The sequence below is a fragment of the Austrofundulus limnaeus genome, unplaced genomic scaffold (assembly GCF_001266775.1).
Source record: "Austrofundulus limnaeus strain Quisiro unplaced genomic scaffold, Austrofundulus_limnaeus-1.0 Scaffold4, whole genome shotgun sequence".
In the NCBI taxonomy this organism is placed as follows: Eukaryota; Metazoa; Chordata; class Actinopteri; order Cyprinodontiformes; family Rivulidae; genus Austrofundulus; species Austrofundulus limnaeus.
The window spans coordinates 912,380-919,601 of NW_013952406.1; the positions used below are offsets into that span (position 1 = coordinate 912,380).

The 7,222-nt window shown below is 40.8% G+C and overlaps 1 protein-coding gene across 5 annotated transcripts in view; it reads right to left on the bottom strand.

Moving 5' to 3' along the window:
• The window catches only part of mpp3a (MAGUK p55 scaffold protein 3a), a gene marked incomplete at its 3' end in the record, with an annotated part of 17,291 nt that extends 10,294 nt beyond the window's left edge, over positions 1–6,997 (bottom strand). The window contains 2 exon segments of one of the 5 annotated variants that reach the window (XM_014022325.1): positions 5,295–5,537; positions 6,805–6,997. 5 annotated transcript variants of the gene reach the window in all.
• Positions 6,998–7,222: the final 225 nt, after the last annotated feature.

Genomic DNA, 7,222 nt, shown 5'->3' on the forward strand with positions numbered 1-7,222 from the left:
CACACACACACACACACACACACACACACACACACACACACACACACGTTATCTCATCGCTCAGAGGGTGTGGCCACAAACTTCTCTCATCACAGACATGGAGGAAACCAGAGCTGAGGACGGCCGACAGACAGGAAATCGCCTCCTCACACCGCACCTTCAGTTCTGCACAGAAAAACAGGAAGATCTTCTTCTGGTGTGGAGCATAACGCAGCCCTCCCCTCCCCTCCATCTCTCTGCAGTGCTACAGCTCTCTGCTCCCTCCACACGCTCAGCGTGCCGTCAGCTGGACGACGCTGAAAACAGAAACAGGATGTGCCTCCATACCTTCTCTCCTCTCAGAATCTCCTCTTTTCAGTCTGTGTCGCTCCTGACTGCTGCCACAGTTACTCTCCTCCTCCTCACTTCATCCTCCTCCTCCTCCGGCTGCTGCTCTAATAAACCTGCCACAGAGAGGCTGCCTCTTCCTCTTTTTCTCTCCTCGTCTACCTCTTTCAGCCCCTCCCTCTTTGTGTCTGATGCTCTTTCTGTGAGGTTTCCCTCGTCTGAAACCTGAGTTTGAGTTCCACAAAAACAATTATTTTTGAATAAAAATAGATGTGATATTAAAAAGGATAACATTAAAGAAACAAAAGAAAACTTGGTGTAAGCATAATTTTAATCATCAATGGTAATCTAATAAAAACATGCTGTCTTGAATTTGATTTTCCTGATGTCAGAACGTTTTTAGCAGGAAACAGAAATGACTTCAACCAGTCAGTTTTATATATTATATTGAGCTAAAATTAAAAGCTTTAGCAGCTGAGAGTTAATGGCTCTTACAGTCAGCCCTGTCTGTTAGCAAAATATCTCAAACTAGTGGAGAGACGTTAGTGAATCTCTTGGAAATTAACCACGAGCTGTACGTGTAGATCATGCATCAAACACAAGGTCCGTGGGCCAAATGGTGTCCACCATGACATTTTATATGGCCCACGACAGCTTCAAAGATGTATTAATGTCTTAAAAAGCTGCTAAGCAGCATCTTACATCTAGGTGGAGCTACGCAAGGTTCAAGGTGAAATTCATTGTGTAAAATTTACACTTACCGTATTTATGTGCATAATCTAAGAAAATATCATCCATAAAATGTGTGTGTGTGTGTGTGTGTTGGGGGGGATTATACACAGGAGTAAGTTTTGACTGACTTCTTTTTTAATGTATAAACACAATAAGTTTCAATATTTCCTCATATTTAACTGAAACAGTCCTCCTCCCTCCCGTAGCTGTTTATTCACTGGAGTCAAGCTGAAAAATCCTGAAGTCCATCTGAAATGAGTGGTGGTTTCATACACGATGATTCGATTTTTTTTATGCTTAAGCTCAAAAAAATGATGATTGTATTATGCATTAATAAATATGGTAGCTGCTTGCCTTTGCTGCTGTTTAACTGGGAAGTGGGAACTTCCCACTCATAATTCAGTCATAATTCAAACTGAAACGCCCTCTTCAGTGGGAATTCCCCATCAGAAAGTGGGAGAATTCGGAATTCAAGACAAAAACTACTTATTACAACTCATCAATGAGTAATATGGTATTAGTATTTATAGTATTTCTGTATTATTAATTTCACATTTAGTCAGTGGTACATAGCACTTTTCAACGTTTTTTAAGAGGTCATGTTAAAACGTCATTTCTGTGCAGGAAATACCACATAGAGCTCAGTGTTTGTTAGCGCTGCTCAGATTGTGACATTTCAAAGTTAAATATGAAATATTGACGTTAATTATAACAGCCTCTTTGAGGGCCACCATGATGCTGATGTMGGCCTCTGTGAAAATGAGTGACACCCCTGCTGTAGATCACGTGGAGCCGCAGCAGCTAATCAAACTTATCCAACACAAAAATGGCTTTAACTCAGGTAATTTCAGWCACTGAGCTAAAACTATCCGAGCTTTAACATCTCGCAAGATTTCACAAACATTTCCTCATCTGTATCTTCAGTAAAAGGTTTTTAATTGATTAAATTTAAAACACTAAAGTGTAGCTACATCTTTGCTGATTTAGTTTTATTTCCTACAGTTGTATAATCCCATCAAATCTCCATAGTTTAGCCATTTATACAGCTTAAACCATTTCTAATTGCACACATCAAGCACACACATTGTACAACTTACACACCAGTGCCATGCAGCTCCAGGTTTTAGACACAAACTGCAATGAAATTCAATTTTTAAAAATAGATGAACTTTTAGTTTTCTTGATTTTATTAATTTTAATAGATCYGACCGTCTGGTTTTGACCCTCCCACTAAACTAAAAAACTGAAGCATCTGCTGTTTCTTTTGTCCGCCACACACCCCTTCTTTCACATGGTAATTACATCATGTGTGTATCCCTCCAGCCTGTTTCTGTTACCACCCCCATGAACCTCAGAGCACAAAGAGATTAACACAAATTATCCCGAAAACAAGCAGGAATTGATTTCCTTCGGTCCAAACATCCCTGAGAGCTACAGCGGAGGTCATCTTCACCCAGCTGATTCTGTAAAATCTGCTCAGCTCGTCCTCAGGAGACAAGAGAACGATGTCGAGGTGGAGGACCGAGCTGACCCAACAAACGGGTCCTGAACTGTGTCTCTGCAGGGCTCAGTTCTCTCCAGAGGGGAGACGTGGATTACTCTGAGTCCAGATGCATCACAATCCAGAGGAAGGAGGAGATCAAATACAGGGGTCAGACAATGAAAGTGAAACACCTGTCATTTTAATGTGGGAGGTTTCATGGATAATTGGACCAGCATGGTGGCCAAGTCTTCATTAACTGCACATTGCACCAGTAAGAGCAGAGTGTGAAGTTCAACTAGCAGGGTAAGAGCACAGTTTGGCTCAAAATATTGCAATGCACACAACATTATGGGTGACATACCAGAGTTCAAAAGAGGACAAATTGTTGGTGCACATCTTGCTGGTGCATCTGTGACCAAGACAGCAAGTCTTTGTGATTTTATCAAGAGCCACGGTATCCAGGGTAATATCAGCAGACCACCAAGAAGGTCCAACCACATCCAACAGGATTAACTGTGGACGCAAGAGGAAGCTGTCTGAAAGGGATGTTGTGGTCTAAAACCAGGTGTTTCATTGTCTAACCCCTGCATTTCCTCGGTGATAATAAATTCCTTCAGACAGGACTGATGCATGATGGGACTTGTAGTTTTATTACAACAGAATATTTAAAATCCTCAGAACAAATTAATGCTGACAGTGCAATGAATGAATAAAAGTTCAAACTTAAAGTGCCTGTGACATGCATATCCATGAAATACAAAAAGTCAAAGAAAATACATTTATATTTAAGAAACTTGGCATAATACTCGTGATTTTACCCGTTGTCACATAATTGGCATATTTTCTTTTGAATTTGGCTCAGCCAAAGTGAAACAGGAAGTGACATCAAAGGGGAACACTTCGAGAAAAAAAAATCCCTGTTTTTTGTTTATTTAAACAATAATATTTGAACAAAGACTCTCTCATCTCTCTATGATAGTGATTAAAATAATCTAAAGAAACATCAGATTCTTCTCTACATTCTGTTGTTAGTTGTTGTAGCAGCACTCTGTTCACATTCAGACATTCCCCTTTGACATCACTTCCTGTTAATTTAAAGGTAAATATCTCAACAACTGTTCATCTCAGCGGAGTGAATTAATTTTTTTCAATATGTTATCTTTCCAAAAATACATTCATATTTACTACAAATAATTAATGTCACAGGCACTTTAAGTCCTGCCCTGTCCTGTCCTAGTGGTTAGGGGAGTCGTCCGGGAACCAGAAGGTCATTGGTTCGATCCCCCGTTCAGCTGTCTCAGTTGTTGTGTCCTTGGACAACATACTTAACCCCTAATGCCTCTGATGTGTGTCCCATCAGTGTATGAATGTGATTGGCACTGATTAGTCTCCATAGTTGATTATACATGTTAGCTTTGTAGAGACCTAATAGAGTGCTGTGTGAATGGGTAAATGAGGAAACAGATTGTAGTGTGAAGCACTTTGAGTGTCCTGGTTGGGTAGAAAGGCGCTATACAAGTACAGTCCATTTACCATTTAAACTTTGCTACTTCACAGAGAAAATAACACAAATTCCAAGGCTTTTCTGTTAAAAAGACATGTTTTCTTTGTTGCTATTCTCAAAAAGTGCATCCAAATTTTTTTAACATTATTGATAATAACTGTGATCATATTTACTGCTCTCCCCTCCAGCAGACCGCTGCCATTTGTCTGGAAGCAGGAGGCTTAATATCCTCTAATATCCACCCGGRGCCACAACTTTCTCACCGTTCTCTCAGCCTCGGGGCTCATCAGGAAGACTGGAAGTCTCCTCTACATTATCTGCCGGCACTCAGCCAAGGCCTCCGACTGATCTCCAGGATAAAGAACCACAACAAATCTGATACAACTATCAGATAATATTTGTGATACGTACTGACAAAATGAGCCACAACGAGAAACTTCTTTTCAAATTCTCCAACTCAAAATCTTTAAAATGAGCTACAGTTTGTGTGAAAAAAGGCAAAAAACAAGTTTGACTTTTTAAAAACTTTCACCCAATAGAACAACCCGGAACAAGAAAAATAAAAGATTAATGGATCTTTACTGAAAGATGAAGAGCTGCAGCTGGGACCCACTCAGATGATGGGAAATCTTTCATCATTTTCTCTACTTCAGCGGCTGCAGCAGAGCTGCATTGGTGAAAGTGAATTACAGCCTTCAGCGTGACTCAACATAGACAAGGGGAAAAAAAACACAAGGGGGAGGAGGGMCTCTGCTCATTCGCGGCAGTAAAACAGCAGAGCAGGTGGCTTCAGCCTCCTTTGTGGGCTTTTCTGGCACAAATGATGAGACTGTTTTGTTGGCAGTCGTGCTGCGTTAACTCGAGTGTTTGCAAACTATCATCTGCTTCATATGCTGCAGATTGTCTGTTGGTGGAATGAAACACAAACCTGCAATGCAGAGATTTCCAGATCTGAGTTTTTTTTTCCATCAACTTTGAATAAGAAACAGAGCTTCAAGTGAAAATAATCAGCAACTGAAAATTAGTCCTTTAAAGCATCTGAATGTTAAAAAAAAAGGAGGAAGGAATTAAAGACAAACCAAATACCTCAAGCYTTTTCTTTACAAGCATTTTTCACATCAAAATATACAATTTGAARAGTTTGATTCTTGCCCAAATTCCTGCAGTAGTATTTAACCTTCTGAGTTGATTTGTCCTCATTAAACCACATCTTTATCTCAGGGTAAAAATGTGACAGCCGTTACGTACCTGATCCGAGGTGTTTCTGCATGGCTCAGATACCCGGGGAAGTTTCTTAAGCCGTCAGTCCGGCGCAGTTGTTTCAGCGGCTCGATGTTTATTGGATTGTGCGCCCATTCCCTCAGCTCCTGCAGGTCAAATGACTGCGATGTGTTCCTCGCAGCCGCTAAGTGGTGCATCGATCGGTCGGCTCGGTCTGCGGGCTAATGGGATGTTCTGCTGCAGACGGAACCGAGACTTGGCAGGATGGTTCTGAAAGACAAAGTATTCTTTCACAGATGGCTGAAAGAGAAAGATGCTCATTAGAGACAAGAAAAGCTGCCAGACAGAAACTGGTGTTAATGAGCAGCTCAGTTCATTAAAAACATTAAATATTTTAGCGGAGGTTTCTGCTGTCTGCAACAGATTTGTAACAACTACTATGTTGCATGGCACTTATTTTGATGATTAAACAATTTTCTTAATAAACATGTGATTTTGTTTTTTCAAAATAACTTTAACAATGTCTTATTGATCGTTTTTCATACCTAGAAGTGACTTAGTAAAATCGTTCCAATGAAAAAAACAATTCTTGCTCCTTTTTTCACTAAATTTGTTCAGAGCCACAAAATGTCCTTGAAGCTTGATTGATCCTTATAAAAAAGCTATAGTGTGTGATCTTATTAAATTAAAGATCTATAACTTTTTGAAATTTATACAAAATAGAGCAAATAAAATTATCAAATAATGAAAAAAGAAACATTTTTCCTTGTAGAGTCTCTGATAAAATCTACGCAGACTTTTGTGCCTTTTTATAGTTGTGGAAAATTAATGAGTATCCCACTTTGAAAGGATATAATTGGGTCAGTTTGTTGGATACTTAATTGTGACATGAAACACTTCTCATAAGCAAAAACCTTCAGCTATTTCCAATTATTTACTGATAACAAGCTTTTATCAAGGACCCATTACTTCAAATCTCTGGCTAATCAAAATGACTTATTGRAATTACAAATATACATTTTATTCATTTTCATGTTAGCTTTGGTCACAGCTCCAGTCCAGATAGGAGCCAAAAGAGAGACCCAGAGACACGTTCAGACCKCAGGTTGGGTTATGTCTAAACACTTAAATATTATAGATCAAGTTTATAGAGGCAAATTATTATTCTACCCCACTTTTACATAATTTGTGATGTGTTTATTTAATAGTGATGGGCAGTTTGAAGCTGAAGCTTCGGCGCATGTATTGAAAAAAACAACACACATTAAAGTTCAGGTTGCAACCAGACAGTTTAAAATATCCCCTCTCTGTCTGTGCCAAGGTGAGAAAACAGACCCCGCTGCTACAAATGTAAAAATATCAGCTTCATCAGGTCACTCCATGTTGATGTCAGCAGAGAGAGCAGTTCAAACTTGCCATTTCATTTCTGATATTTTCCATTAGACGCTCCTGACCACTCCCTCACCAACATACTGCTCTACACAAAGTTTTTTTTTTTTTACTTTATTTTCATTGTTGGAACAATGAATAAACTTACCTGAACTTTCACAAAAAGTGTTTATCTATCTTACAAGTCTGTCACCAGTAGCTGGGTTTCTAGCCCCCCGTGCATTCCTGCCTGTCTACCTGCCTGCCCGCCCGTCTACCCCTCCGCCAATCTAACGCCTTGCTGACTGCCRGACCACCTGCGCCGGTGCACGCGTGCCTGCCTGCCAGCCCGAACGCTTGGCCCGGTGCGTGCATGCGTGCATGCCTCTCCCGCCAAACTCCTTGCTTCCTGCCCATCCGCCCCCATGCATGCCTGTCTGCCTGCCTGTGCCAACCTGACCGCCCGTCCGCCCACCCAACGCCTTGCTGCCTACCCAACCGCCCGCCCCGGTGCACGAGTGCCTGCCTGTATGCCCGACTGCTTGCCCCAGTGCGTGCGTGCGTGCGTGCCTACCTGTCCGCCCGTT